The sequence below is a fragment of the Ammospiza nelsoni genome, chromosome Z (genome assembly GCF_027579445.1).
Source record: "Ammospiza nelsoni isolate bAmmNel1 chromosome Z, bAmmNel1.pri, whole genome shotgun sequence".
Taxonomy (NCBI): Eukaryota; Metazoa; Chordata; class Aves; order Passeriformes; family Passerellidae; genus Ammospiza; species Ammospiza nelsoni.
The window spans coordinates 56311252-56334389 of NC_080669.1; positions in this window are offsets into that span (position 1 = coordinate 56311252).

The following is a 23138-nucleotide window of genomic DNA, read 5'->3' on the forward strand; positions in this document are numbered from 1 at the left end:
CAGTAGAGTAATCTTGTTTGCTTCTGGAAGCTTTCTGGAAACAATGGAAGGTCTGGCACTAATTGAAAAGCTATGGATCCTGATGGAATGCAACTTGTCTTTAACCTGTTTACTGACTCTGTGGAAAGGGCATAGAGTGCCAATATTGCTAATAGTTCAGAATTTCTGGTCTATAGATTCAACTCATTACCTCTCTCATTTTTGTCTCTTTATGGAACCACAAGACTTTTACAGCCTGGACCAAAAAAGTGCAATATGCATCAAACAGGTGGTACTGGCACTAGGACAAATTGCCTACCCTTTCAAAAATTTTCTGATGAAATGGTGATGAAGGGGTGTGATCTGGGGCTGAGACATAATAACCTTCAAGAACAGAGATTCTCACAAGCTGTTTTATTTTCTCATCAAGTTCGAAGTATGTTTATTCATCCTGCCTTCTTTAATATAAGGATGTAACCTCAGCTAGAAGAGAGATAAAATTATAAAATATGTTACCTTGCCCCTTCTCCAAACAAAGCAGTTCTCTATGCATTTCACTCCCTTGGGTGTTCACATGAGTGAACAAACCAAATGTGGCAGATGTTATTCACATTCCTAATTGCACAACTGGAAGTTGATCTCATCCTATAACAATGCATACAGACTACTCAAGAAGAAACTGAAGAAAAAAGAAGTGCTCATCAAATAATGTTGCACCAGTTGGGAATTTTTTGATCCCCAAAGCGAGTTGCAGTAGCATCTGGAAAGAAATCTCTCCACTAAAGACTTTTAGGCTACACCATTCTCTGTTCTTTCCTTCCCTAATGCTTAAAAATTGCAAAGAGATTCCATTTAGCCAGGAATTATTACTGTCTACTGCTTGAAAACGTCTTGCTGCTTGAATAAGAGCTACATATAAGGTTTGTGTTTTATATCAATATAGAACTGCCCTAATGTATCATGTTAAAATGAGATTCTACTTCCTCAGCTGCATAAATGCTTTACTTCTTTTAATTTAGCAGTTTATATAATATGTTTTACCTTACATCGGCATATCTGGGTGAGTTCTTTGGTTTATTACAGAGCAGGTTGGACTGTTTGCTCTAGTGGCTCATTTTGGCTTTAAAATTGATGCGTTTTCTGGAGGCATGAATAAGGATTTTGCATTTGATTGAATAAATCTCAGAAACACTCCAATTCCTCAATATGCCATTCAACTCAGGAAAACTTAAGCACTTTTCTTAAAGGAACACAGCAAATTGCAGCATGTATTTAAACCTAAGCAGACTATTAACTGCTTAGAAAAGTATACCAGTTGCTTCAATTTTCCTAAGGGGTGTAGCAAATTTTTCAGAGAGGGAAAAAACTTACTAAGTGGAATTTTTACTTATAGAAATAGCTGAAATGCAGGAAGTCAGCAAAACTAGTGAGAGATCACTATTTGCAGAGTACAGGAGTATTGGGCCAATTATAGAAAGTGGACTTTCATTACTTGGAAATGTTTCTTCCCTGCAAAATATTATTTGTTTGGGTTTGTACACCACTGATTTCCAGCAAACTAAAATTTTAGGTCAGTCAAGATGTCTCAGGACAATCTCAGTTGCACATTCTCCATTCTCAACCATTGCAGTCATGCACAGGTTTTACTTTTTCATTACTCTGCAATATCCCCATGTGTGCATAGTCCTTTAATGCACTAAAATGAAGTTATGAAGAAGAGTTTCTGAGCCCATGATAAAAGGGGAACCTACCAATGATTTTCTATGGGGAAAATGTGTACACCTGTACAGTTAACATAAAATAATTGATGTGCAGCAAGCTAAAAATACTTGGGTTTGTGCCCATGCTCTGCTTTTTCAGACAGATACAAAATGTTCTCTTCTGAAAATTGGCCCTGAGTTCATCTTAGCTTTTATTTTCTCTGAAGTGCTTTATTTTTACTGTGTCAGAACTCTTATCGTGGCTCACAAATTTATTATTATTGCAATCTCCTTCAGGTAGGAACAGGGCAAACATGCAAAAACATTCTTGATGTATGTTTGCCATCTGCCAGCCTGCAGTATGAGTTACACAAAAGTGAAATTCTGCCCCAGCACCCATGCAAAGTCCTTCAACAATATCTTGAGCTTTTGCCAACTTCTCTTCATGTGCTTTTATGTGTATACACATACATACACATATAATACATAAACATATATATACCGACTATATACATATATCTGTGTGTTCATATATCTGAATAGTTCCAGTAAATGACCTTAAATGACCAATTCAGTTACTTATCTCAGGTTTCGAGTCTCATTTGGAATCCTTGTCATGTTCTGCCTCATATCAGGTGCCATTCCATAAGGATATTGTCTTCACTATGTCCTGTGTCAGATATTCCACTTTCTGCAAACATCTCTGATGCCATCAATAATCAAACGACCCTGGCTTCTATGTTTCTGATGCTCACTCCCACCCTAAATGCAATAACAGAGGGGATGTATGTGCTCTATCCCTTCCATCTATTGACTTTCCTCTTCCCTGCCCTATGCAGCTGGTCACCAATTACCCCCCGTCACGTGCGACTACACAACTCACTCAGGCTGAAGATCCCAATCTCTCATACCTCTGTCTGGGCCAGAAATCACACCAGTTATGGGCTAACGTAACCACAGTAAAATGTACAACTGAGAGATAAGGAACAAAAAGATATGCTAAATAAAAACTATTTTAAAACCATCAAGTAGGGTCCACAGCTGTCAAAGGGACAACCAAAAGTAGAGAGGATGTGCAAGTGGAGTTTCAAGAAGAAATGTGATGTGGCTGTACACTTTGGGCCTAGACAGTATTTTCAGCCAGATGCCAGTGGGATGTAGGAGCAAGATTGTCCAAAGGTTAAACTGGTTGTGAGGACGGTAAATTGAAAACATCTGTGAACTGCAGAAACAGAAAATATAATGTTTTTTTCTTGCAAACTGATTTTTTCCAGCATAAAATATTCTAAAGATGTCAATTCTTTATCAGTGAAGCGAACTGAGTATAGGCACGAAATGAAAGGTGCTGACTTAGAATGTAAACTTTGCATTCTACTTAATTATGTGTGTGATTTATATAATATACTATATTTGTGCATATATAGATAACATTTATAAATATACATACACACACAGAGATATACATATATTAGACCACAGGTATTCTGACATTATTTTTTACATTTGTAGCACAGACCTGTGTTCTACTTCAGCCTGAATTCTGATACTGCTTGGGGAATTCATATATGACACAGAGCAAGGAACCTTTCCCTTTGCAGCACAGCATTCCCACCAACATTATTCCTATCTTCAGCATTATTGTTAGAGAGGATTTTGCACACAATGACACAGCTTGAACCTTGACATTTTTTGGTGTTCTATTTTCTTCCTCTCACATTCCAATTATGAATAATTCAAGATTGATTTGGAGCAGAGAAAATAACTTAAACAAGGAATTTTTATCTTTCTCCACCCCTCCCTTCCAAATCTACACTTATCATGGGAAAAACAAGAGTAAAACCCTAAACAAACAAGCAAACAACAATTTAAAAAACCTCTTAAAACACAACAAACAAAAAAATCAACAGAAGCATACCAGCAAATATAAACAATATTCATAGAATAAATTTTTTAAAAATTGAAAAAAGGGACTCTCTGACATGATTTAACCATTCCTCTGTACCAGCCCCTAATGTCTAACCTGACTCTTCTCTTTGTACTTAAAATTGATATATGCTTCTCTATGTTCTATTTTTCCTGTAGCTGTTTCATATTCTCTGACTGACATAACTCCTTACAGCACAGATTTGTCTCAGGCACTTAAATAATGAATCTCAGGAACTATTTTAAATGAGAAAGTGTCCTGATGCTCAGCTTCTTTGAGTGTCCCTTATTGTCATGCTGTCCAGAGCACAGAGACTGACAAAAAGGAAAATAAATCACTTTTGTTACTAAACCTTTGCATTCTAATTAAGCGCTTCTTACTGAACATCCATCTTTTGCCTCACACCTGGTCACTAGATGTTTTAAGAGTTTTGCATCAAGAGAAATCCAGTCTGCCCTGCCAGATGTCAGGGCAAGGCCATTTCTGCAGAGATTGCTCCTGTATCTCACGGTCCCCTTCCTCTGCCTGGCAGATGGCTCAGTCATGGGGTGACAAGGGTGATTTCCCAGTCTGGAAAACTTTTTTTCATTCTCTTCAGTTTCCTGAGGGCAAAAGGCTAAAACAATGGTGAGGTCTTAGTCACTTTAACTGAATTTCATCTGTCTTGGGAAGGTCTTGCATTTCTAAGAGATAATTTAAACCTATGATTCTGATAATAGGTTGTCCTTGGCCCATATGCCTAGAAAAACCCTACAGAAGAGGCAGTTAAAAATATATAAAAATACATAATAAAAGTATTAATTAAGACGTAGCCCTGACTTCAAGTGAAATATTTATACAGAGAAGACAAGGGAAGGAATGGACTTATTTTCCCATAGCTCAGAAAAGCATAAGTAGTTGGAGTATTCTGGGTGGACTTCTGTTCTCCTTCATTGTGATCATGATGGTAAATTCCTGTGGAGAAAAACCTCAAGCTACATGGAGAAAGGTCTGTGGTCAAATTTGACACAGTCTGTGACATTATTCATAGCTGGATCATCTGGGTTGGTGACCAGAATAAATCCTCATTGTTTTCAGAAAAAAAAATCATACTGAATGAAGTAGAGATGATCAAATTATACTCACACAGTTTACCTGAGATGCAAATCTTGGTGCAAAAAATCCCACAGACTTTGTGATAGAATAACTTATTCCTCTGAGACAAAGTAATTGCATTGTAGATGCTTGGAATAAAAGAGGTAGGAAAGGCAGGTAATAGGAGGAGAGGTGTTAAAAGTCATGGATCTGTTGGAGCAAATTCAGAGGACGGTTACAAAAATCATCAGGGGACTGAACATCTTTCCTATGGGTGCAGGCTGAGAATTGTTTTATTTTCAGCCTGGAGGAGAGGAGGCTCTGGGGAAACCTTATTGCAAAATTTCAATACTTGAACAAGGCTTATAGGAAATATGGGGACAGACCTATCAGTGGGGCCTCAAGAGACAAGACAAGGGGAAATGGTTTTAAACTAAAGGAGGGCAGATTCCACCTAGATATAAAGAATAAATTTTTTATGAACATGGCGCTGAAACACCAGAACAAGTTGCCCAGAGAGGCTGCAGATGCCTCATCTGTGGACAACATTCAAGGCAGAAAAGGCTCTGAGCAACTAGGTGGAGGGTGTCCCAGCTAATTAGAAGGGAGCCGAACTAGATGACCTGTAAAGATTGCTTCCAACTCAAAACCTTCAATGATCCTACTCTGGGGTTCTTGCTTTTATACCCACACACCCTCTATCCTTCTACAGCAGCAGCTTAGTCACAAACGTAAAGGACTGGCCTTATGGTGCTGATCTGTGTTTTTCATAGTGCAAGCAGAATATATGTAACAGGACATGTCTCTACTTGTTGCATTGGGAGGTTAAGAATTTATCTACAAACTGTCCCTGAAAAGACAGATGAGCTCCCCACATGTATCATGACCCATTTTCTTGTTTGTGCTAATGTTACAGGAGGAAACTGAAGATACACCTTGGGTATACTTACTAACTCTTCAGTGTAACTGCAGAGCTTGAGGAAACAACACAGAAATAATTGCAAGCAAACTGAACTGACTCCTACTAATGGGGCTTAGAATCACAAATTCAGGGTGAGTTGTAGGTATATACTTGCTCTTTCTGTTTGCATGTGGATGAAATGGGTAGCAACAACAGAGAGACGCTCTTCCCTGTCTCTGTGCAAGCAGCAGGAAGGAAAAATGCTTCTCTGCTCCCAGTTCTGGCCTTTCGCCATGTCCCCATTCTGTATGGACAATGCCTGACAAGTTCTGTTTCCTTCTTCTGCTGCTGCAAGCCACTATATGAAAGGGATCCCAGCCAGGGTCCCCACAAGAACAAACCAAATCTGAGGAACTCAGACTGTAAACTGCAAAATTAGAAGGTAGTAGCCTCTAAGTCTAGATAAAGTTCAGCCAAACTTTTAGAGTGATCAGGTTTATGTAAGTACTAGTTTTCTGCATTGCATGATTTCAATTCATAATTTTTTTCTTTCTGTTGTGATTCAATCCTTAATCCTTAAACTTTGTGAGGGTTTAATATTTATTTGACAAAAAATGAAAAAAATATTTACTTTGTTTCCCCTCACTCTGCTTGTCAGATAAAAATTAAAACCAGAAGTTATTAATTTTGAAAATCTTGAAGCAAAATGGATATGAATTTTTTCTCTTCCTTGTTCTTGCCTCTATGGGGGTTTTTTTTGCAAAGAATTTTCCTTTAAATTTGTGAAAAGTCCACTGAATCACGAATCATTAATATTTATTTGAGGTGACTGAAGAACACTGCTTTGCAGATAAGAAGTAGCATGTGCAATACCAGATTAATAAGCTACACTCAACCCTGCTCACTGCTGAAAACAGACACTGCTGCTGTGAGATGCTGCTTCCCCAGGAAGCTGTGACTGAAATCTCTGAAGCCCATGAGTCTCCCACCTGGAGACTGTGCTCATGCTTCCCACTTTATGGGATGCACCTGCCTTATTTCAGTTACCTGCGATACTGAAAACAGCTCAGTCACTATGACTTATGATCACAAAAAGCTGATGCCTCAGAGCAAGCCTATAACCTGGACAATGAGTGTGTTTTAAAGAATGTCATTTAACTGCATGAAATGGGCCCAAGTTTGGGAAGATAAGCCTGCTAGAGACAAGTCCAGAAAAAACACAGCATTTATAATGCATCATGAGTGTTTGTATATATACAACCTAATGATGCTCCAATTTATATTCCAAAATAACTTACTGTTGCTTGCTCCATTAATTGTTCTAATAATCTAAAGTAAATGGTCGAGAATTAAAGGAAGACATTTATGGTCTCCTGTTTATAGTGGATCCTGTAAATTCAGCATTATCTCCATATTTTTCTAAAATGTTTATGTACAAATGATTTTCACTCCAGTAACTTCATCATGCATGAATAAAAATATATGCTTAGTTATCAAAAGATAATTAGGTGAGACATGTATGTTTTGTCATAATTAATATTCTGTCAATAGGCTAGATAAGAAAGCTCCAAGGGTTAATGCTTTCCTGCTCTGTATCTAACATTGCCAGTGAATTTCTCTAGCTCACTCCATTAATCCAGTCAGCACAATGGATCAGGTTAGAGATGTGTCTCAATAAATCACTCTCAAGTGCTGGGGGTAGGAGTACCTAATTAATCAGCACTGTCATTATGTTTGACTTGTAGCTGCCTTACTGTGTATGGGATGAGGATTCAGTGTATTTAACCTGCACACACTCTTAAACAGATCTCCAGTAGTGATGTAAATTTTAACCCTTGTATGGAAAAAAACAACCCATGATTCTATAAATGGCAGATGAAATGTTTCTTACTAATAAACCAATCCACAGGTAATTTATTCACCTCCCCACATGCCCATATTTCCATCTTTCCCTGGGGGCCACTAACATCCTGCAGCATTTTTTCTCTTTTAACACCAAACTTCTGAAGTTAAATGCAAGATTAGAGTTCATCACAATCCCCAGCTGTACCTGATAGCTTTCCCCCTCCCACTCCCACATCCATTTCCTCTCCCCTTATTGCCACTGTCCCTTGCTTTTAGGCCATTTGTCTCCAGGGGAAGGCCCACAGTCCACCCTCACTGGCCTTATGTACAAGAGGCTTGTTGCCCCACTTGCACCAGTAGCTGCCCCTCTCTCTAGCCCCTTTTCCTTAGCTTCTTTATTGCACAGGCATGCCTGGAAGCCAAACATATCTTTCCTGGCTCACTCTATTCACTCTCCTCCAAGTTTAGATGTCATGTTGCCACCAAAAAGAGATTTTTTTACTCTTTCAAGTTTTGAACTGCAGTTTAGTATTATCTTTACAAGTGGAAATTTTTATATATTTCCTATCAAAATAATTGCTCTGATATGACTCCTTCCTTTCTGAATATGTTGATCTTGTCACTTGTCTTTTTTTGGTCAGCATTCAATGAACGTGCACTTATTGGTTTTGCATAATTTTAGGGTGGAGGTGGTAGCAGCTTGCCAAAGTGGAAAGAGATCTCTAGAGGCATGAGTTCTGCCTGTCCAGAAGAAACATTAGCAGTGGCATGGTGCAGAGATCAGAGTAAATTCCTGCCCATGTCATTTCTGCTCTACACTGGCATACAAGGCACAGCATGGAGAGTACAGGGCCATGAGAGGAGGACAGCAGAGAAAATGCTGTTTCTGCTGGTAGCAGGGCTGGCCTCTCACAGCCTGCAGGAAGAGGACTCTGAATTAAATTAGCCTGTGGTAATAAGGAAACTGAGAAGATGGTCTCTAAAGCAGAAACATCAGACTAGGGCATAAAGAAATGCAATAAGCAAACACACATTTATGTCAGTGTCTCCAACTTCGACTACACATGCACTGAGAAAGTCAAAAATAGATCTGTGAATTTACCTCTGCTTGCAACATAGAGTTCTTGGTTTATTTAATTCTGATGTAAGGAAACAATTCTTGTGGACTTCAGAAACAATCCATGTGTGCAAACCAGCCTAAATCTTTATTAATTTTCTAGACTATAAAGAAAATAACATCTACTTTCAAAACACCTACACTAACAATAATATTTTTAAAGGGATTTATTTTGTATGTGTGGCTACATTACCATCTACCACTGATGTGACGATGAACTGTATTATACTAACTCACTACTTAACATCTTGTCATTGTTGAGATGGAAACACTAATGTGACAAAAAAATATGAAATATTCTGAAAGTATAGACCTTAATTTTTTTATACTAGAAACAGCAAAATTATACTATGTGACATTGAAATTTTTCTGTCTCAGTTTCCCTCTCCTTTGAGAAAAGAGGCGTAATCATTTCACTTTAAAGTGATTTTGAACAATTATTCATTAATGTCTGTGGATACTTCCTGCTAAAGTCTCATCATTGAAGAGAAACTTAAGAGGGAACCCCTGTTTAGAGCTAGCTCTGTGGTGAAAACTAAACGGTAAAATGTGCTGTAGGGTGGGGATAATTCTGACATTACAGACAGGGCCTCCTGCCCATACCAGAGCTGCCCAAAGCTAGCGTTTCATGAAAAGTGTCTGTTTCTTCAATGAACACTGGCATCATACACAAGCTTGTGTTCAGATTGCAGAACTGCTTTAGTTTTTTGCATTTCCTAAGTTTTGAATGCTAGACTTCTACAATCATGACAATCCATAACGTAAGTGGGAAGTGACAAACACAAAGTAATATCGGAACATTTTTCATCACTTATTTATAACGCGTTTCATGCCACATCAGCTGCAGCAACCTTCCTACCATGCTGCAGCAAATGCATCAGCCAGATGCAGGCCACTCTCCAGGGCCAGAGCCAGCCTCCATCTCCAGCTCTGCCCCACACAGGCTGCTGGGGTGGGGAGCCACCGCACACTGCACCGGCACAGGGGCAAACCCCAGAGCAAGAGCAGGGCCAGAGCTGCTGGACCAGCTCACAGGCTCCGTGCAGCAGCTCCAGCTACTGACACTGATGATATTGGTGACAATTAGCGGAGTGAGATTAGAATGGAGATGAGGAGAAGATTCATCTGTTACGCTATCCATCATCTGTGTGTTGCCCCAGGCAGTGTCAGCAAGCTGCTGTTTTCAGAGGAGCTGCCATTAGTATGGACCAGCTTTAGCCCTCCCGTGGGGGGAATCCACTTCAGTAAATTTTTCCAGTAGGGCTTGGAAAATTTTTTTTTTTTGCTTTTTGAACATGTAGGTCAGTAAGCCAGTTTTTAAGAGTTTCACTTTCATATAAAAGTCCATTTCATATAAATCAGTGTTAACTGTGGTAAATTCAAAGTGTCAATTAAAACAAACAAACCAACAAAAATGTTTAATTCCAAACATACTTCAACTACAAAGAGAATAAACAATTAAAAAGAAGCTTATCTGTTTCCCCACAGTAAGGATGTCACTTTCTTAATACAACTTTTGGTTTTACATCTGGGGTTTTTTTCAGTGAGTAGTTGCATTGCTTTCTTAACATGTTATAGAGGTATCTTTTTACCTCTTAGTCTGGAAAAAGTGTCATTCTCTTATATTTCAGTTTAATATCATTGTGAGCCAACAGTTCCCATTTTAATGCCTATGTACAGCTCTTCAGAAAAAAGTAACACACTTTGTCCATTGCAGATGATATTTACAGATATATTACTTGTTGCAAGCACACATATACATAATGCTGGGTACAGAACTCATGTGGCATATTTTCACATCATTACTGTAGGTGAACATGAGTTTCATGTTCAGTAGGAAATCTCCTTTTAGTGTTACTTCCCCCTAACACTCAAGAGCCAGAACCAGAGCCCAGGAGTGTTTTCTTTGAATTAAAGTCTACAGAGTTTACTTATAGATGTCATTCAAATCTTATTCATTTGTTGTAAATGTATTGTTCATGTGAGTTGAAATGATGCACACATATTTCTGAACTAGATCCTTCTCAGAAAGACTGTACATACACACCTCATTTTATACACCCAGTTCTCATTTCCCAGAAAAAAATCCTGATCATTTTTTTTCCTGATGATTCCTCATGCTTATAGTCCCTTCTGTCTTTGCTCCAGGAGATCTTTCATTCATACCATCTAGCTGTCATCAGTTGCTTCCTGTACATCCTCTTTACCTTTGCACCTACTAATATAAGCAGATTCTTCTCTATTCCAGGCAAAAAGAAATTTCAACCACTATTTCAGATCCCATTTTTTTCCTGTGGAATCTTTGTAGAACACAGTAGAACTTCATTTTTGTTAGTCTGTACATGGGTCTGTCACTAATTTGTAAATGAATTTCAACTAGAGATTCAATTGGCATGTGATTGTAACATGAATTATTCTTTAAATATATTTGAATATCTAGATTGCAGAAGTTTCAAAATATAATTTTCACAGTCTATGTAAGGTTTTCAGTTCATTCACTAAATCCTAGCTGGAGGGGTTATCAGCCACCACCTCCACTGTGCAGTGTCTGGTATCACTGGAGAATTCACTTACTAATTCACTTAGATTAGATAGCATTAGAATTGTGAGTTTACCAGAGGGAGCAGGCCAAAACTGTGTTCCTTAAAGGCAAAAACATGCAACTTAACTTAAATATACCTGATTTTCAGAGGACTGGTGTATGCTAAGGGATCAGTATGCCTTCTAATAATAACATATTACTTCCAAAAGACAAACAGAAAAGGGACTGTCTGACAAAACAAGGTAATTTTCTATCTTACAATATTCTAAATCTCAAGGAACTCTACTGGAATTAAAAAGCTTAGATTTCCACTACCCTTTTGTATTTCTTTCCTATTTCTAAATGTCACATCTACCCTAAAACCAGTTCTCTTACTCATCTTCCACTGTAAGTTCACCAAAAGAGAAAGGGAAAGCTTGCATAAACCTTTTTGTTATCATAAAATCATAGAATCTGCTGAGTTGGAAGGGACCTATCAAGACCATAGAGAGCAACTCCTGCCCAAGAGTCCCACCCATACCTGAGAGCATTGCCCAGATCCTTCTTGAACTTCGCCAGGCTCACTGCTGTGACCACTGCCCTTGGGAGCCTGTTCCATTGCCCAACCACCCTTTGGGTGAAGAAGCTTTTTATAACATCTAACCTAAACCACCCTGACACAAATTCAGGCCATTCCCTTGGGTCTTGTCCTGTCACCACAGGGAAGAGATCAGTGCCTGCCTCTCCTCTTGCCCTCACAGGGGAGGTGTAACTGCAGAAGGGTCTCCCCTCAGTCTCCTCCAGGCTGAACAGACCAAGTGACCTCAGCTGCTCTCATCAGGCTTCCTCTCAAGGCCCTCCACAGTCCTCATGATCCTTGTTTCGATGCTCTCTAGTAGTTTCATGTCTTGTTTTTATTGTGGCACCCAGGAGTGCCCCCAGCACTGGAGGTGAGGCTGCCCCAGGGCAGAGCAGAGCAGGACAATCCCCTCCCTTGCCTGGCTGCTGATGCTGTCCCTGATGCCCCCAGGACACGCTTGGCCCTCCTGGCTGCCAGGGCACTGCTGGCTCATGTTCAGCTTGCCATGGACCAGAGCCCCAGGGCCCTTTCCATGGCACTGCTGCCCAGCCTCTCATTCCCCAGTCTGTCTGTACATCCAGGGCTGCCCCATGCAGGGTGCAGGATCCAGGACTTTCCCTCGTTGGAGTTCATATGGTTGGTGATTGCCCATCTGTCTAGTTTATTGAGGTCTCTCTGCAGGGATTCTCTGCTCTTGAGGGATTTGACAGCTCCTCCCAGTTCAGTGTCTAATCACACCAGGAAAAGGCAATATCTGAGCTAAATACCCACTGATTTTCAGTCCTGATAAATTGGTGCCCAAAAAAGAAAAGCTGTCAGGCAATAGGAAATGGAGTTAACATTCTTAGTTCCATGCTAGATAAAATGAATATTTTTGTGTATATTTTCTAAATTCTGTTTTTGCTTTAGTAGTCATAGAAAAGTGTTCTATGAGATTTAATCTAATTCATATCTTTTGGTGTATATTATTGTTACATGATGTCATCCTTGAGAGAAGTATTTAAATGGGTGTTTGTCAGCTTGGTGTCTTCTGCCACCAGTTAAATGATCCAAAGTCAAACAACTCATAAATCAGTGAATATTACATAAGATCTGTTAAAATGTTCCACACTATTTAACAACAAACAAACCCAAAATCAAACTTTTTTGGACGAGGTTTCTATTCAAACTAAAGAACTTTCAAAATGTCACAAAGACAGACATTAAGATGAAAAGCTGCCAGTTAATTCACAACAGTGCACATTAGGTCATGGAGATTGACTGACCTGAAAGCTGTTACACTGAGAAAAATAAACAAGATGCTTCCCAGTTACCAAATTCAAGGATCTTGATTCCACCAGTGTAAGGAGGCTCATTCCATATGCATATCAAATCTGGTTGTAGAGCGGCAATAACGTTAACTTAGAAGATACAACAGAATTGACTTTAGTTGGGACCATTGTTATGTTCCAAAATAAAATGTCATCAAATTACAGATATAAAGGGTTAGTTAAAACACCAGTAAGAAGCTTGAACTTATTTTTTTGACTTGTGAAAACACAAATTAAGATTGAAGGGAGGGTATAAAAGTTTTACATGTCTATATACAATGCAGAGAAAAGTTATCAAAGCCTCTTGAAAGCACATATTCAGTTCAGATGCAACAGATGAGCAACAAGCGATAAATTTCCTTCCTTCCTTCCTTCCTTCCTTCCTTCCTTCCTTCCTTCCTTCCTTCCTTCCTTCCTTCCTTCCTTCCTTCCTTCCTTCCTTCCTTCCTTCCTTCCTTCCGACACTTCCTTCCGACACTTCCTTCCGACACTTCCTTCCGACACTTCCTTCCGACACTTCCTTCCTTCCTTCCTTCCGACACTTCCTTCCTTCCTTCCTTCCTTCCTTCCTTCCTTCCTTCCTTCCTTCCTTCCTTCCTTCCTTCCTTCCTTCCTTCCTTCCTTCCTTCCGACACTTCCTTCCTTCCGACACTTCCTTCCGACACTTCCTTCCGACACTTCCTTCCTTCTCCTTCTTTCCTTCCTTCCTTCCTTCCTTCCTTCCTTCCTTCCTTCCTTCCTTCCTTCGGACACTTCCTTCCTTCCTTCCGACACTTCCTTCCGACACTTCCTTCCGACACTTCCTTCCGACACTTCCTTCCGACACTTCCTTCCCTCCGACACTTCCTTCCGACACTTCCTTCCGACACTTCCTTCCTTCCGACACTTCCTTCCTTCCGACACTTCCTTCCGACACTTCCTTCCGACACTTCCTTCCTTCCGACACTTCCTTCCTTCCTTCCTTCCTTCCTTCCTTCCTTCCTTCCTTCCTTCCTTCCTTCCTTCCTTCCTTCCGACACTTCCTTCCGACACTTCCTTCCGACACTTCCTTCCGACACTTCCTTCCGACACTTCCTTCCTTCCTTCCTTCCGACACTTCCTTCCTTCCTTCCTTCCTTCCTTCCTTCCTTCCTTCCTTCCTTCCTTCCTTCCTTCCTTCCTTCCTTCCTTCCGACACTTCCTTCCTTCCTTCCTTCCGACACTTCCTTCCTTCCTTCCGACACTTCCTTCCGACACTTCCTTCCGACACTTCCTTCCTTCCTTCCTTCCTTCCTTCCTTCCTTCCTTCCTTCCTTCCTTCCGACACTTCCTTCCTTCCGACACTTCCTTCCTTCCTTCCGACACTTCCTTCCTTCCTTCCTTCCTTCCGACACTTCCTTCCGACACTTCCTTCCGACACTTCCTTCCGACACTTCCTTCCGACACTTCCTTCCTTCCTTCCTTCCGACACTTCCTTCCGACACTTCCTTCCGACACTTCCTTCCGACACTTCCTTCCTTCCGACACTTCCTTCCTTCCTTCCTTCCTTCCTTCCTTCCTTCCTTCCTTCCTTCCTTCCTTCCGACACTTCCTTCCGACACTTCCTTCCGACACTTCCTTCCGACACTTCCTTCCGACACTTCCTTCCTTCCTTCCTTCCTTCCTTCCTTCCTTCCTTCCTTCCTTCCTTCCTTCCTTCCGACACTTCCTTGCTTCCGACACTTCCTTCCTTCCTTCCGACACTTCCTTCCTTCCTTCCGACACTTCCTTCCTTCCTTCCGACACTTCCTTCCGACACTTCCTTCCGACACTTCCTTCCGACACTTCCTTCCGACACTTCCTTCCTTCCTTCCTTCCTTCCTTCCTTCCTTCCTTCCTTCCTTCCTTCCTTCCGACACTTCCTTCCTTCCTTCCGACACTTCCTTCCGACACTTCCTTCCGACACTTCCTTCCTTCCTTCCTTCCTTCCTTCCTTCCTTCCTTCCGACACTTCCTTCCTTCCGACACTTCCTTCCTTCCGACACTTCCTTCCTTCCTTCCGACACTTCCTTCCTTCCTTCCTTCCTTCCGACACTTCCTTCCGACACTTCCTTCCGACACTTCCTTCCGACACTTCCTTCCGACACTTCCTTCCGACACTTCCTTCCTTCCTTCCGACACTTCCTTCCGACACTTCCTTCCGACACTTCCTTCCGACACTTCCTTCCGACACTTCCTTCCTTCCTTCCTTCCTTCCTTCCTTCCTTCCTTCCTTCCTTCCTTCCGACACTTCCTTCCTTCCGACACTTCCTTCCTTCCTTCCTTCCGACACTTCCTTCCGACACTTCCTTCCGACACTTCCTTCCTTCCTTCCGACACTTCCTTCCTTCCTTCCGACACTTCCTTCCTTCCTTCCTTCCGACACTTCCTTCCTTCCTTCCTTCCTTCCTTCCTTCCTTCCTTCCTTCCTTCCTTCCTTCCTTCCTTCCTTCCTTCCTTCCGACACTTCCTTCCTTCCTTCCTTCCTTCCTTCCTTCCTTCCTTCCTTCCTTCCTTCCTTCCTTCCTTCCTTCCTTCCTTCCTTCCTTCCTTCCTTCCTTCCGACACTTCCTTCCGACACTTCCTTCCGACACTTCCTTCCGACACTTCCTTCCTTCCTTCCTTCCTTCCGACACTTCCTTCCGACACTTCCTTCCGACACTTCCTTCCTTCCTTCCGACACTTCCTTCCTTCCTTCCGACACTTCCTTCCTTCCTTCCTTCCGACACTTCCTTCCGACACTTCCTTCCGACACTTCCTTCCTTCCTTCCTTCCTTCCTTCCTTCCTTCCTTCCTTCCTTCCTTCCTTCCTTCCTTCCTTCCTTCCTTCCTTCCTTCCTTCCTTCCTTCCGACACTTCCTTCCTTCCTTCCTTCCTTCCTTCCGACACTTCCTTCCTTCCTTCCTTCCGACACTTCCTTCCTTCCTTCCTTCCTTCCTTCCTTCCTTCCTTCCTTCCTTCCTTCCTTCCTTCCTTCCTTCCGACACTTCCTTCCTTCCGACACTTCCTTCCGACACTTCCTTCCGACACTTCCTTCCGACACTTCCTTCCTTCCTTCCTTCCTTCCTTCCTTCCTTCCTTCCTTCCTTCCTTCCTTCCTTCCTTCCTTCCTTCCGACACTTCCTTCCGACACTTCCTTCCGACACTTCCTTCCGACACTTCCTTCCGACACTTCCTTCCTTCCTTCCTTCCGACACTTCCTTCCGACACTTCCTTCCGACACTTCCTTCCTTCCTTCCGACACTTCCTTCCGACACTTCCTTCCTTCCTTCCGACACTTCCTTCCTTCCTTCCTTCCTTCCTTCCTTCCTTCCTTCCTTCCGACACTTCCTTCCGACACTTCCTTCCGACACTTCCTTCCGACACTTCCTTCCTTCCTTCCGACACTTCCTTCCGACACTTCCTTCCTTCCTTCCTTCCTTCCTTCCTTCCTTCCTTCCTTCCTTCCGACACTTCCTTCCGACACTTCCTTCCGACACTTCCTTCCGACACTTCCTTCCGACACTTCCTTCCTTCCGACACTTCCTTCCTTCCTTCCTTCCTTCCTTCCTTCCTTCCGACACTTCCTTCCGACACTTCCTTCCGACACTTCCTTCCGACACTTCCTTCCGACACTTCCTTCCTTCCTTCCTTCCGACACTTCCTTCCGACACTTCCTTCCGACACTTCCTTCCGACACTTCCTTCCTTCCGACACTTCCTTCCTTCCTTCCTTCCTTCCTTCCTTCCTTCCTTCCTTCCTTCCTTCCGACACTTCCTTCCGACACTTCCTTCCGACACTTCCTTCCGACACTTCCTTCCGACACTTCCTTCCGACACTTCCTTCCGACACTTCCTTCCTTCCTTCCTTCCGACACTTCCTTCCTTCCTTCCTTCCTTCCTTCCTTCCTTCCTTCCTTCCTTCCGACACTTCCTTCCGACACTTCCTTCCGACACTTCCGACACTTCCTTCCTTCCTTCCGACACTTCCTTCCTTCCTTCCGACACTTCCTTCCGACACTTCCTTCCGACACTTCCTTCCGACACTTCCTTCCGACACTTCCTTCCTTCCTTCCTTCCTTCCTTCCTTCCTTCCTTCCTTCCGACACTTCCTTCCTTCCTTCCGACACTTCCTTCCGACACTTCCTTCCGACACTTCCTTCCTTCCTTCCTTCCTTCCTTCCTTCCTTCCTTCCTTCCTTCCTTCCTTCCTTCCTTCCTTCCTTCCTTCCTTCCTTCCTTCCTTCCTTCCTTCCTTCCTTCCTTCCTTCCTTCCTTCCTTCCTTCCGACACTTCCTTCCTTCCGACACTTCCTTCCTTCCGACACTTCCTTCCTTCCTTCCGACACTTCCTTCCTTCCTTCCTTCCTTCCGACACTTCCTTCCGACACTTCCTTCCGACACTTCCTTCCGACACTTCCTTCCGACACTTCCTTCCGACACTTCCTTCCGACACTTCCTTCCTTCCTTCCGACACTTCCTTCCGACACTTCCTTCCGACACTTCCTTCCGACACTTCCTTCCGACACTTCCTTCCGACACTTCCTTCCTTCCTTCCTTCCTTCCTTCCTTCCTTCCTTCCTTCCTTCCGACACTTCCTTCCTTCCGACACTTCCTTCCTTCCGACACTTCCTTCCTTCCTTCCTTCCGACACTTCCTTCCGACACTTCCTTCCGACACTTCCTTCCTTCCTTCCGACACTTCCTTCCTTCCTTCCGACACTTCCTTCCTTCCTTCCTTCCTTCCTTCCTTCCTTCCTTCCTTCCGACACTTCCTTCCTTCCGACACTTCCTTCCTTCCTTCCTTCCGACACTTCCTTCCTTCCTTCCTTCCTTCCTTCCTTCCTTCCTTCCTTCCTTCCTTCCTTCCTTCCTTCCTTCCTTCCTTCCTTCCTTCCTTCCGACACTTCCTTCCGACACTTCCTTCCTTCCTTCCTTCCTTCCTTCCTTCCTTCCTTCCTTCCTTCCTTCCTTCCTTCCGACACTTCCTTCCGACACTTCCTTCCGACACTTCCTTCCGACACTTCCTTCCGACACTTCCTTCCGACACTTCCTTCCGACACTTCCTTCCGACACTTCCTTCCGACACTTCCTTCCTTCCTTCCGACACTTCCTTCCGACACTTCCTTCCTTCCTTCCGACACTTCCTTCCTTCCTTCCTTCCTTCCTTCCTTCCTTCCTTCCTTCCTTCCGACACTTCCTTCCGACACTTCCTTCCGACACTTCCTTCCGACACTTCCTTCCGACACTTCCTTCCTTCCTTCCGACACTTCCTTCCGACACTTCCTTCCTTCCTTCCTTCCTTCCTTCCTTCCTTCCTTCCTTCCTTCCTTCCTTCCTTCCTTCCTTCCTTCCTTCCGACACTTCCTTCCGACACTTCCTTCCGACACTTCCTTCCGACACTTCCTTCCGACACTTCCTTCCTTCCTTCCTTCCTTCCTTCCTTCCGACACTTCCTTCCGACACTTCCTTCCGACACTTCCTTCCGACACTTCCTTCTGACACTTCCTTCCGACACTTCCTTCCTTCCTTCCGACACTTCCTTCCGACACTTCCTTCCGACACTTCCTTCCGACACTTCCTTCCTTCTTTCTGACACTTCCTTCCAACACTTCCTTCCTTTCTTCCGACACTTCCTTCCGACACTTCCTTCCTTCCAACACTTCTTTCCGACACTTCCTTCTGACACTTCCTTCTTTCCTGCCTCACTCTGTCATTCTTGCTCTCTTTCTTTGTCTTTCTCTTTCTCTTTCTCTTTCTCTTTCTCTTTCTCTTTCTCTTTCTCTTTCTCTTTCTCTTTCTCTTTCTCTTTCTCTTCTCTTTCACTTTCTCTTTCTGTCTTTCTCCTTCTCTTTCTCTAATTCTTTTTTCTTTCCGTCCTAACACAAAGGATTTGGTTTTTGACATCACTTAACCAATGTATTGGAGTACTAAATTCACACAGGGAACTCACAACCCCATTCTAACAAAAACCCAGTTCAGACCAATGAAATATTGCAGCTCAGTAATAAGAAACAGAGTGAATGCCTTTCATTCCAGCTTTATTTTTTGTACTCTTTACAGCTGTTCCTCTTATAAACAAGAACTTCAGTACATAAACAGAGACTAAGTATAATAGAATGACAAATTAGTTCCCTCAGAACTGATGATGTTTATTTTTCTTATTAATTTTTATTATTGCATGTTTAATCCATACTGAAAGAACTATGTAAAGTGCCTGGCCTCAACCATTTATCTGGCAAAAATTGTTCAACATATAGAGCCCACAGAAAACCTTAATTTGCTAATAATTCTCAGTGGAAAGGGGAGGAATTGAAGAAAAGCAAGTCCAGCTTTAACTTACTGAATAGTGGCTGGAACAAAACTCTTTCATATTCACGCAGCTAATTGCAGGGAAAACAGTCTATTTCAATCTTTAAAATTTGATATCTTCATTTTCCAAATATTTATTTGCTCTGCACATGAGAGGCTTTATGAAGGAAAGTGTTCTAAAAGCTGGAGGAGACATTCAGACTGAACAGTAGTTTACTTATAATTTACAGACTTGTAGTACTTAATATATAATGCAATAATCTATGCTGTGCCATTTGTCATTTGGACTAGGCCACAGATTATAGCTTAGGGCAGTGCATCTGTGCACAGATCAGGCAGGAAATGGCCTAAAATCTTGAACAGCTGAGCATGATGTCTCAGTGTAGTTGCAAAATTCAACCTCTGCTCCAGAGGTCACTCCATGCTTCAGTCATGACAGCCCAAATTGTTAAGCATGCGACTAATATGCATACAGAACACAGGCTGCCTAGTGTCTGCTGCAAGCTTGATGGCTGGTTAGCGGCTAGTCTTAATTTTATGTGACAATCCTATGTAGGAAGTGCCGGGTGGGTGACTAAATGGAGCATATTGATGTCCCACTGGGTGTAGCCCCTGTTGTTTTGACAAATTCTCCTTAGCATTTATCAATCAGGCCTACAACGGGGAGTGTGCTGAATATCTAATTCAGACATGCTAGTCAGGACTAATAGAGCAAGATAGCATGTTATTCAATTTGTACTTGTTAGTGATGTCCCACTGTCACTGGGCAATTTACCTTCACACTTCACAAATGAAAAGAGAAATTTGCTGGGCTTCAAACACTTATGTGAGTTACAAGCAAAATTTTAATTAGCATGTCATTACAGCAATAATTTATTGCTTCTTTCTAGTGTCCTAGCACCCAGATTGCACTTTTCCCTTTTTTTTTTCTCTGTAAGGCAAGATGCGCTTTAAAATTTATGGGGCAGGTACTAGAAACAAAAACAAAAACCAACCCTGAAGCAAGTGAAAAACTGCATGGTAAGATATATATCAAAAAGAATTATTTTTTGAAGCCTAAAAGTTTTTTATACATTTATCACTTAAAGGAAGATTTTGAGCACTCCCCTTACCAAGTGTTAAGGGATTCCATAAAGGGTGTAATTGTAATGTCTTATTTTAATTAATTTTATAACTACTTGAAAGAGGAATTTTCATCTATTTCCAAATGGATTATAAAGAAAATTGGGAGAAAGACTAGAAAGGATGTGTGTCATGTAGAAAAGCAAACCCACGTATTTATTACACCTACCTAAACATCAGTAGTGAATTTTCAGTAAACACTCGTACCAACAACTAAACTCTGATTTTGCTAAATAGAGGATTTGGTAAGTAAAAGTAAACTCATTCTTTATTTGAAGTAAATGAAAAGAACACATTAGTCTCTAGAAATGTTTGGGAAGTTCAGAGCATCTTATATTGCAATTGAAGTTGAAAAGGGCCTGCTTGCACTTTGAAGAGCTGGTTCCTGTGGCCTTTGATGGTGTTGTATTTATTTGTATATATTGGTTCACATAATTATTTTTCTAAATTGCCAGCCACAATTGATAGAACACAAAGATACTCTATGCTTTAAGAGAATTAGAGGACAAAATGCAAGCAATCTGCATGAAGCAGAGGGGAGCTCAGGGACACTTTAAATTCCTCAAACAAAATGCAGTGTGAATTAGTCAGGGTGGATGCCATGCCCTACATTGCAGCATGCAGGGCAGCTCTTCAAATGCCAGCTTGCTGTCTCTGTGGCACACTGCTCAGAAACACAGCCATGCTCTTGTGAGCTATCTCATAGCAGCTTCTCTAATAAACTGATGAATAAGCAATTAAAGGAAATGTGAGCAAACAGATCACCTTGGGAGGTTTGTAGAGATGGCTGCACATGATAGGACACACTTCCAAATTCTCAGGGAAGCAAAATTAATTTGGTTCCAGGACATCAGTGACACCAGATATTAAAGGGGATTTTCTCATTATTTTATACAAACACACTATGGAAGTAAATATGAAAACAGAGTATTGATTTTAAAAAGGGCTTGGAAAATCAGGCCTACTGTTTGCTATGTAGGAACACCTTACAGGAAAGTTAATGAATTGAGGAGTTTAAATAGACAGGAAATGTAAATTTCTGATGCTTGAGGTTATGGTATTTCATTGCTTTCAACACTCTGAAAGAAAACAGGGTAATTTCACAAAGAGCTCATAGCATTTAAGGGAAACTTTTGCCTTGAGTTATTTTCACCCGTGACAATTCTCTTTCCCCTTGGCAGGTCCTTTCAGAGTAACAATATATTTTGGTGTCAGTTTTGGTCTCATTTGAACTGGTTTCAAAGGCAAAATCACCCTATGGACTCTGACTTAAATTCACATGGAAACAGAGGAATTTGACTTACAGATGTTACTTATTAATCAAAATCCCATGGCTCCAGGGCAAGCAGTATGTTGCAGATGGCAGAGGTACCATTGGTCATGGCTGCTTGAGCCTGTGGTGACTCCTGCAAGCACCACTTGGAGTCCTGTATCAGCAGTGAAATGTCAGGAAAGACTTTGCAAAACAGAGAAAAGCCTGACTATTTCATTTCCATACTCTAGTGATGGTTCTGCACCAGCTGAGAGGGGAACAGAGGCAGGCACACTGTGGAGCGTTGTATCAATATGGGGAAATCTAAGGCCTTGAGAATCCACCAGAAAACTATAACCATGGCCACAGCAAAAACTGGGATGGCTACCACTACTTGATATTTTGATAGATCTTCCCTCACTGGCAAGGGTTTTTTCCTATCTCTTGGCATATCCAGATGTTTCAGAATGCAACTACTATAAGCAATTTATAAGCAGATGTAGTAAAAAATGCAGGTTTTCTTGGACACTTTTAAAAAAATTCTACTTACTGTGTAACTAACATTAAAAAAAAAAAAAAAGGGAAAACTGTCAATATCCTTACAACCTTATTTTCTATTTTCTTTCCTCTATCTGCCTCTATTCCCACTCCCAGTGTGTCTATGTCTGCTGCCCACGGAGTGAGTGCTCTGCTTCTCTGGTATTTGCATTTTTCCCAAAGATTTACAGCTCTAGAAAGCTCACAGACACAACCCTTGCCAAGATGATATTTATTATTATTAGGTAGTAGTTTATATCTCTTACAAGTCATCATTTATCTGTACTTTTCTGTTGTTTTTCCTTTTTAAATTTTTTATAGCAGAACACCAAGTCTTAATCCAAGCATTTAACTACATAACTATTCTTAAACATGTTCTCTTTTTCCTAAGTATGCATTTAGTTCAAGCGACATCCTCCTTGCTTTGAAACATTTACACAATTCCAATATATTCTGGTGGTTTTCATTCAAATCTACATGCAGGTGGCTGTAAGCACAATTTTCCCTCATAGTAGTGAGAGGAGTTAGATTTTCTCTACCTAGGCTACTATGGTTCTGAAAATTATTTCCAGTTGTAATAGATGGGTGGAGATCTCAACAGAGGAAAGGTACTTTCTTTACTTCTGAAAGAAATCTTTCCACCAAAAGGAGTACTATGTACTCTGTTTAAGGGAGAGTACACAATCAAGAGCTTAAATGCACAAAATGCATAACTTTTGGATCCTAGTGTTTTGCATTTGATGGGGTAATATTTAAAGCATTAACCACAGAACAAATGAAACCAGTGACTTATCCAGTGATTCAGCGCTGTTAAGTGATAATTTTCTAGCATCTGAAAATATTTAGTGGGACTGTTTAATTCACTGAAATTGCTGTCCTCTTCCTACACTAAGTACTTAGTACTGTTCTCAGTAGTGCTTGAAATCTAGAAGAGACTGCAAAACAATTTGCTTTTTCATCTAAGAGGAAATGTTCTGATACAGGATAAGAC